We start from the raw sequence: 10603 nt of genomic DNA, 5'->3' as shown, positions 1-10603 counted from the left end.
TGCCTTAATAATATTAACTGAAACAATCAACTGTATCATTTATAGTGTGTTTTCCCCCCCTTGTTTGATTATTTATCAATCAGGGTGAGAGGGGGATCTGAGTTCATCACACTGATGCTGCAAAACTGGTCTGCAAAAAGTAGATATCCCCTGACAGAGCCCTACTCATTATGTTCTATCCTCTTTATTTACTAGCTACTCTTCAGTTTGCTCCATTCTGTCCGCACCTCCAACTAAACTGCTCTTTTAAGTGGTCAAATCAAGGGACTGTTTCTCTGTATGGACCTTGCTTTAACATCTCAGCAGCAGCAGTTAGCACACCGCTCTGTGTTATGGGGACATGTTGTGTCTTCAGCCTGTTAACGCAGACCTTCTTGGATTGTGGGATCATGTAAATTAGGCTTAGGTATCTCTTCTTTCTCTTTTTACCCTCACAGCTGTTCCTTCTCTACCTGCTCTTGGATACTGGAAAGTTGAGTCTTCTCAGATACACTGTATCTATCTCTACCTCCAAGAAGCTTGAAATACTGTGTTTCTGATGACGCTCAGCTTTGAATTCAATCATGCACTTTCCCTTGAGCTCTAGACTTGGACACTGAAATGGAGACTAAAGTGCTAAGACATTGAAACATCTCAGAGCTGATAGGTTTCCCAATTTTCCACAGAAATGTGTTTTTCTACCCTTACCCATTTCAGTAAATGTGCCTGCATGCCATTCCATTGTTCACCCCACAGCACAGGTGGTTACTCTTAATTCTTTTTGTATGTTAGAGAACATGGAGAGTTAATTTTCACCAGACTGAGAGATTTCAATAGGAGAATATGAGTGGGAGAATGAACGTAATGTTTTCTGTTGAGCCTAATCTCTTTTATCTTTTTAGCCTTTGTTTCCTTTCCTTTATCCTCCTACCAAGGAGGCTTCTGGATTCTTAATTTTCTTACATTTTTATATTGCATATTTAATGATGACTACCCATAGAAGATAATGATACTAAAATTTTGTCTAAGATATAATTGTTGGGATGTCTGGGTGGCTCAGTCAGTTAAGTATCTGACTCTTGATTTTAGCTCAGGTCATGATCTCCTGGTTTGTGAGTTTGAGCCCCACATCAGCTCTGCCCTGATAGCGTGGATTCTGCTTAGGATTCTCTCGGTTTCTCCTCTCTGACCTTCTCCCCATTTGCACTCTGGCTCTCTAAAGTAAATAAATGTTAAAAATAGTATAATGGTTAAAATAAATGAAAGAAAATTTTAAGCCGCAAGATGTTTTGACCTACAACATTGCTCTTCTTTGATAATATTAATGGCTGTGATTTTTATTGATGAACAGCTGACAGCTGACCCCTCTGCAACAGGTCCATTGACAACCCTCATAGGAGGGTGAGGTGGGAGTTAACATGGCTGACCGAGTCTGTACATAGGATCAGGGGAAAGACCTGTCTAACATGACCCTTTCATCTTGGGGTATTTTTTTTTTTTTTCAAATTTAGAAATTGATTTCATCATACTTAAAAAATGAAACAATGACACATAGAATGTCTCATATATCTGTACATAAACTATGTCGAGTCCACCAAATTCCTTCATGAAAGTGAGCTAGCCTCTAAATCAAAAATTTCACTCTACACACAATTTCTAACTTACAAGGAAAAAATAGAATGTTTTGCAAAGCAGGAGTTTCATGTAATTGAACACTTGAGAAGAAAAACTTTTGCTGTGCCCGGAATCATCCCTCTGAATTGAGAATGAATTCTGGCTAAGACGATGTCTGCCTTTTTAGAGGTTAACACGCTTAGAGGGGAAAGTCCAAGGAGTGTTTTTGACACATAGCACATGACTCAGGAAGATACCTTGATATAATTTCTGAGGACAGGAGTAGGTTGTAAGTGCCAGTGGAAAAGAATTCTCATTAAAAAATCATTGAAATAATTGTAGAGGAAAGGCATTTTCTGCAAGAAGTGTAAAGACATTCTGGAAATTGATACATTTGCAAAGCTATACTGGCCAAAAAAAAAAAAAAAAAAAAGAAGAGTTTTATAAGGGAGTCAAGGAAAGACTTCCTCCTGTTCATCCTCCTCTGATTCTATCAGAGATCTGTTGATTTGCCTTGCTCCTCTGCATTGGGCAAACTGAGAGGACAAGACGAAGAGAAAGTATGCTGTTGTTCAGCACATGTTTTCTGAAGCATTTGGTGGTATTGACAGATACTTGAAGGAAACTGACACTTTTTCAGGCAGATGGACCTACTTTGAATGAAGTATTTAAATCGGAAGCTGACATGTCTTTCTGGAAAGGGCTGGCACCTAATTTTAACCTGTGTGGGCCCTAGGATTTCTGTTGCATCTATGCAATTCAGCCTGTGCAGAGTGAAAGTGTTCCTAGACTGTATGTAAACAAAAGGGCATGGCCATGTTCCAGTAAGCCTTTATCTCCAGAAGCAGGTGGATGGGTAGATTTGGCCTGCAGTCTTCTTGTTGTCAATCTCTACCTTCAACTCTTAAAGAAAGCTTTAGTAAAGGAATCTTTACTAGAATAAAAAAAAAGACAAACATTCAGTGCAAAGTTTACTAAACCTAAGGTTTAAAAAGTCCCATCAGGGCATTCGGTTCCTGTTAAAAAGCTCACAAAAAAGAACATCTGCGATATTTTTAGTCTTCAGTTTTAAATTAAAATATAAAAACACTTATTAAAACATATAATACTGTGTTATTTACATAATTTGAGCAAATAGTACACAGACTTTCAAGATCTGAACCTTAATTTTTAGAGCTTCACTGGAAGCAAATAAAAAGCATACTTAAATGGTTGTTTGCTGTCTTTTAGGAACAAATTAAACCAGAAATCTGGCATTTTCCCAGTCAGTCTTCTGTTAGAACAATATGAGCTTATCTCTAAACCTGGTGAAAAGTCTTAGGTCATGTCTGAAATCTTAAAATCTTGAAAAAAATTATTCTGCTTGCCATCTAAGCTAATTAAAGTAGGGGTTACAGTTTGCAGCTTTTGATAGTTTACTCACTACTCCTTTGATTATCTCTTTGCATAAAAATGTCACCATATTCTAAAAGATCTTTCACCAAAAAATCAGCTTTGCAGGCACCGTAGAGAGTGAAAGATTTGTAAATCAAGCTTCTTGTTCGCAATACTAAGAAAAATGCAAGATTTTCAGGCAGATATCAAGCACATAATAACACATGTGCTGCTTTGGAGAAAAATAGCCAAGGATCCATTGCAGCGAAATTGAAATAACAAATTTATACATACCACGGAATTGAAGAAGTCCCATCTTCAGGAGCTGCTTAGATTTTAATTAAAAAATAATGATTTATGAGACGTGGATGTAATCAAGGAAGCACTGACATCATCAGCTACTAGTGAAGAAGGTACGGATCTAAATTTAAGCAAGAGAATGAAGGTCAGTCAAATCATCATAAGGATTCGTGGAAAGAGTGCAGATTTTTTTAGAATCTGAAAATTGGAGGATTTGAAAACCCCTTTCCTTACATGTGGATGGAAAAACCACTTTGGCTTTAGGATACACAGCCATTTTTTACCTCTGCAGGTTTGTACAATAAAAGCACTCATGAAGCCATAGATCAAAGTCCCAGTGATTTGGAAAAAAATATTTTTAAGACATTTTTTTTGTTTTGTTTGCAAGTTGTATTTTTCCACTGGGGAAGTGGGAACATGGGCAGTCCCCTAAGGAAAACATGATCTTAAAAAATGTAAAAAACAAACAAAAAAAACCCCAAAACTAATTGTCTTCTCATTATGGTTTGAAGAAAGGAAGGGGAATCAGTCATTCTGTTGTTTTCTGTTTTGCTGTTGCAGTTGGGGTTGTGCAGATTTTCATGCTCACCTGAAGTCTACAGAATTGCTTCAGTTAGGTACCAAAGCCCAACCTCAGTCCTCTAAAACCCACATATGCACCCCACACAGTCTTAGAACAACTGCACATTTTTCTACCTGATGCCCTGTGGCTTTAGAGCCCTTAGCTTCTTACTTTTTACAGCAACCTTAGTGAGGAGGAAAAAGTACATTTTTATAACACATGTGATGATGTGCATAATGTTCCCTATCCAGTCCCTGTATCATTGGTATATTTTCAGTGACATATAGCATAGAACGTAAATAAGATGTGGAGTAACAAATTAAAAAGCCTTTCTAGAAACCTCTAATTACGATTTATGGCTCCCCTGGTATTACCTAAACTGGATACTTGTCAAATAATTACAAGTTCCCCAATGAGTGTGGGAGTGTATGTTGTAGACGAACAACAGATGTAGTGAGAAATGTGATGTATTATTAAGGGAAAGCCACAAGGTAGTTTTCTTAATCGGTGACACTCTGTCAGTGCACTGCCAGATAGATGATGACAAAGGGCATTTTTTTTTAAATGCTGGCATTTTTCTGCCCTGCAGCTGTTCTTTTTGGATAAGGACTCCTTAACCCCATCACTTTTCTTCAGTACATAATATCAATAGCATAATAAAATGGACAGATATGCTCACCTAGTCCTTTAATAATTTAAGCATCATGAATACTTTCATTGCATTTGTAGTTATGTAATTAATATATTTATTGAGACCTGCTCTAGGAAAGGCACTATGCTGTTGCCTTATTAAAATCATAAGTATGTATATGTATATATGTGTGTGTGTGTATGTGTATGTATATGAATATGTATATGTATATGTAGTGTTTGGCCTAGAGGGGAGTATGATTTAATACATGATTCTTTCTTTGTTATATGACATTATTTTTTAAAATGACAAATTGTATAAATTGTATTAATCCAACGTTTATTGAATACCTACTGTCAGCTACTGGTTAGACTCTTGAACTCAAACATTAATGTCTTAGCCTGTAGATGCCTGAGATCTAGTGAATGACGGAGAAAGCTACATAAATGGCACTGCCAGTTAGTGGAGAGGATAAGTGATCAGATTTCCATCACTATATTAAGGGAGTAGGAGAAAGGAGGTTAAAATTCTGAGTGGAGCTGCTGGGAAGACAACTGGGATAAGATAGAATATGACCTTGTTTAAAAGAAAAATGTAAGACTTAATCCTGATATGAAAGGTCTTCCCAGGTAAAGTAATGGCTTGAATTGAAAAAACATATATATATGTAAGGATAAAACTGTCAGGAATGCAGTTTATATAAGGCTGGAGATCACCTACAATTATTACATAGGTATCTGTTCGATGCGATGATATATTGGCAAAATTAAACAAGAATATTATTTTCATGGTGCTTACAGTCTAGCTGGAGGGTGAGACCATCTATTCTGCAGGATCATATTTGTTTATACGTTGTTGTAATGACAGGAACTTGGATTCTGAAGCAGTTGTACCTAGTCTGAGTCCTAGAAATTTTGTGAGTATAAGGAACACACTTGGAATTGCTGTACGAATTCTGAAACTTCAAAGAAATGTCAGTGTGCTGGCCTGACTTAAGGGATATAGAAGTATGACTTCTCTCCCAATATCACACAACAGACTTTCTTGCAATCCACAGGAAAGCACTGGACAGAGCAGACAATACTCTGTGGACTTGATAGAGGTGACAAAATGCTGTCAATAATGATACTACCTCTTTGTAAGGCAGATGGCATCTCAGCATATTGTGAACCCTGTTGTTGCAACTGACAGTCAAAAAGTCCAGAAAGGAAGATGCTATCACTTCTTGAATGTCAATGTAACAGTCTTGGCCTCTCAGGTTGGGGCCATCAGATCTGTCTCCATCAGCAAAGGGGAAGAAGTTAAGATGAGCTGGCTAACCCATGAGCAGTGGAACCACACCAGCAGCCACAGCAGTAATGGCCAAGCATCTCATGTTTGCATAGACTGCTGGGTAAGCCCTAGTGTCATTCTTGCCTCAAAGCACAGACTTTTGGTGGGTGTTGTAGTATTCTCTGGGACGGTGATGTTTCCCCATCTGGGTGAGTCCAGTCTGAGCAGGGCTAATCAGTCAAACCTGTGAATTGTGGAATTATAAAGGGAAGGATGACCCAGGATATCAAGATAGGAAACATTTGCAGAGGAGAACTCGAAGTCAACCTTAGGTGATTATGTGAAAGCTTGGTTCTCCCTTTGCAGGGTGTAGGCTGATGTTCCAGATACTTACTTCACTCGCCACTCATATTTTTATCTGTACAAAAATCTCTCTTTTCCTTTTTTGCATGAATAACACTACTAAGTAATTTTAATAACTTTTAACCCTCACAAAGCTCTCAGAAGTGGACGAGGATTATATTTGATCTCTAGGACCGTATTATTGCCATGACTCTTCATGTCTTAGACTCTATTTTGATTTTTTAAAAATATTTTCTTAATGCCACAATATGGATTTTCTCAGTTCCCTAGACTTTCACATCTCTGTCTTTGGACAGATAGACCCAATGTTGATACCTCATTATATAGCACATCTGAAAGAATTATAATGCCCACTGGCATTTACTCCATCTGAACTCCTTACTGAACAGTTGTCATAGCCAGAGAAATACATTGAGGCATGAGAAGTGGACTGTTCTTTCATACTTACAGCTCACTTAAAGCCCCAGTAGATTCTAAATTCATGGAAAATTGTTAGGGTATCTCTGTGTATTGCCATCTCTTTCTAATCTTTAGACTGAATTTATATAAATGGGTGTGTTTGCATCCAAAGAAGATAAATAAAAAATGTCAATGAGGTGGGGACACATAATTCATTTACCCAATTTATAGTACTGATAGCCTACTGAATACTACAGTTTTGCAAGGGTTAGGGACACTGACTCTCCCCACAGTTGAAAATCCATGTGTAAAAATAGACTTCCCCAAAACTTAACTTGACCAGAAGCCATACTAATAACATTAACAGTACATTGACACATATTTGGTGTGTATTGTATACTGTGTGTCTGTACAATAAAGTAAGCTAGGGAAACACAATATCATTAAAATCATAAGGGAGAGAAAATAAATTTACAATACCATACTGTATTTATCACACAAAAAAAGCCTGTACGTGTGTAAGTGGACCCATGCAGTTCAAATCCATGTTGTTCAAGGATCAACTGTATTTCAAACTTCATCCAAATGCCTTTACCCCAAATTTAAAATGACTACAGATATTCATGTAATAAGAAAGTCTAAAAATTCCAGTTAGCTGTGTGCTCAGCAGAGGGTCTTTAAGATCTAACAAAAATCTATTTGTGCATATTAAAATATTCTGCATTTCCCATTTTCAATGATGGTGCACGCATTTTAAATACGAAGGGATTAAGAAGCCATAAAAAAAAAAAAAGATTGTGGAAGGCTGACCTGCATAGATAAATAAAAGTGTTAGTCTGAGAGAAGAAAGTTTGAATTAGAAATGAGATAATTAAAAGTGTGAAGATATGGTGAAACAAATAAGTAGATAAGGTTGGAAGATTGAGGTCCACCAACAGGCAATCTTAATACGTTGGCCAAACTATCTCATTGATCAACATGGTGCCTGCAAATTGTGTTTTTAGTGGCAACAGTAGAAAGTCTATCAGTAATGTGGTATAAAACAGAAGAGAAACCAGCACTTTACTTGATACGGGATAATGGGGCCACTGACCAATGAACCATGACAGTAGAAACCACATTTTTAATTAATTAATGAATGAATTGCATGCCCTTTAAATGACCCTAATGTCTTTGTTATTACTTCATGGCTCTTTATATCCAAGCTCTTCATCTTTTTTCGTGCAGTTTTCATAATGAGTATCAGTCTGCATTGCTTAATTTTCATGCAGAGAAGGCAATCCTTGCAGCAACGCAATATGGGACGGTTGCTATTCTTTGATGTGGTGGCTTTTGCATGAGGTCCTAGGAGCGTGTTGGGCACTATAATTTCTTAGAATGGATGTAATAATATTTTAGCATCTATTACTTTCAAATGCCATGTGTGACTATTCCATCCAGGAGGAATGGGATATTCTTGGCTTTGTAAATTAATATAGTTCATGTTGAAACATAGACCATTATTTAAAAATACTACCACCACCCTAAAAGTGTCTATTGTGTCTCAGTGAGAGGCTTTTTTCTTGTGACTGCTTTCAGTTCCACTTTTTTGTTCTAAGCTACTTAGATACAGCCCCTACTAGTGAGCTTTTGTCTTTGTCAGAATGGTGTGAAATTTTTTATTAATATTTTGTTTCCAAAAACCTTGATAAACAAATGCTTTTCCAAAAGCACTTCTATGCTCCTCAAGGGTTTTGAGTGCTTTCCTGTTGTACCAGAGAACTTTGTGACTGTCAGAGACACAAAATTTAACTTCAATTTGGATGTATGCTTTATTATTCTGTTTTTAGTGACTCGACTCAAGTTACCAAAGTGTCGACCCAAAAATACCTATTAAAGAAAATCTACACCCACCTGGTTGATCCACTGGTGGTGAAAAGACACTCTTCCTGTCAGGGTCTGGCCTATTGTGTTCTACCCCAGATGACTTGTCTTATGAAGACAAAGTACAGATGACAAATTACACATGGCAGGCTCTGCCTTGTTCCTTATACCTGATGGTAAGTCAGTAAGAATGAGACATTTGTGAAGTGTTTTGAGACAGCCAGGTACAAAGAAATCTACAAGTGAAATTCATCCTTGTTATTACAAATGGAAATATCAAAGATTCTGGGGAGGTAATTCTAGAATACAAATCATTTTCCAAAACATGGCCGTGCCCTTTCCTTCCCACCACCCACCACCCACCACCAAAGAGAATGATCTCCTTTGAACCACCAAAGGGGGTGTAGGGAAAACTCTTTAAACATTTTGGTTTGGATATTGCATTATTACAGAAGTTAATAGATATCCTTAACTGGCTATATATAAATGAACATTTACTTTGACAGGTTGTTCAATATACTCCATGCTGTCCAGCCAACATACAATATGAAATGAAATTAGAGAGCAGGAAACTACTGTCAGCTGGAATAGATGATTACAATGTATTTACCAAGTGTGTACCTGGGAGCTCTTTTAAATTACTACCTAATTAAAAGGTAGTTTGTTCTTTACTCAAGCTGCTACTTTTCTTAGAGTATGTAGAGTGTTCTTATCATAGTTATAAGAATCCAGTAGTTCAGAGAGCAGTTGAAAACACTGATGAATAGCTTCAAACTAAGTGGATGCAGGTTTTTTTTCCTTAGCCATTCATTGGCTTTCAATTAATTCCCATTTATTTCTGTTGCACTGTTTCAGACAAAAGATTTTTTCTCTTTCTGGTGGCCACTTAAAATTGGATAACCTAGTAAATAGTTAAGAATATTGATAACATTGATATGCCCCCCTTACTTTTTTTTTTTTCTCTTTTAGTAGAAAGAATGCACTGCCTTTTGAAAAACTAGATCCTGAAATGTCAGGCTTCTAGCATATCCTGGATCTCATTCCACTTGAGAGATTCCAGCTCAGTGGTAAAAACATAATGGCAAATTGTCAGATTGATTCTGTATTTAAATGAACATATTAATGAGAGAAATGGTAGATAGTGACAAAAGGGCAATCAGAAATGAAATCTAACCTTTTTTTTTTTCTTAACATATGCTTGCTTACAACTGTAAGGCAGAGATTATGAAGATCTTGTAAACTGTGTTTCAAGGTGCTTATGACTAAGGACAATGTATTTCAACTGGAAATGGCTGAATAGTACAAATTTCAAGCCAGTCTAAAAAATATTAGGGGAAACAAATGATTGCAGCAGAAATTTGCAATTCAAATAGCACTGTTTTCTCTTTTGTGCAGCAAACTGTTTGTTCCCATTCAGGGGGGAGAAAAATCCCTCAAACCTCTACTCATGCTGTGAACACCTACCATACAGAGTTGAAATAGGTGTTAATTGTCATATCATAGCACTATTGTTTTTCAAGTAATTTTATCAGTGCTTCTCAGGGTGTCGTTAATGTTTTAGACTATTTTGTATTTAATTCTAATTACCTGAACTTTTCTCACACTCTTTTGCAGTTCCTGCTGCTAAGGTCCCACATGTAATGAAATCTGTTTGTCTTAACATTTTGGGGTATTATTTCTTTTTATCATTTTTGTGCTCATAATTGGGCCTTGAGTACAGGAGTGTTTAGCAGGGTCCAATTTCCTGGACTTTTTCCTTCTGGTAAGCTTGAAGATTTGTTCCTTTTCTTATCTCAAAATACTGAAAATGCCACCTATGGACGGGGTTGCAGTACCCCAAGCCAGATGAATGAGTGGTGAATTCAGTCATCTAAAAGACGCATACAGATGAATGCTCAGATGGAGGAAGTCGCTGAGAATAACTTTAGGGTTCCATGAAAGAGAACCACAGACTATGCTGGAATTCTGCTTATGAGGTGGAATTTATTTTCCAGGCATCTTCAGGACTCACCCTGTGATGAAAATCGATTTTTCAGGTACAAAGAAATTTTGGCAGAGATAAAAATATGTACTATATAGAAGATGAAAATAAAGAACAAAGGATCTGTCTATATCATTCTAGAAGAAGTTTGAAAAGTAAAAATAAAGATAACTGGGTATTATGGAACATGATGACTTTTCTGAATTAGCAGGTTGGTTTGAGATTATGTGAACAGAGGCCAAGTAGATTATAAATGAAAGGCATT

This window comes from Acinonyx jubatus, chromosome D2 (genome assembly GCF_027475565.1).
Source record: "Acinonyx jubatus isolate Ajub_Pintada_27869175 chromosome D2, VMU_Ajub_asm_v1.0, whole genome shotgun sequence".
Taxonomy (NCBI): domain Eukaryota; kingdom Metazoa; phylum Chordata; class Mammalia; order Carnivora; family Felidae; genus Acinonyx; species Acinonyx jubatus.
Note: the sequence above shows the minus strand (reverse complement) of the source record.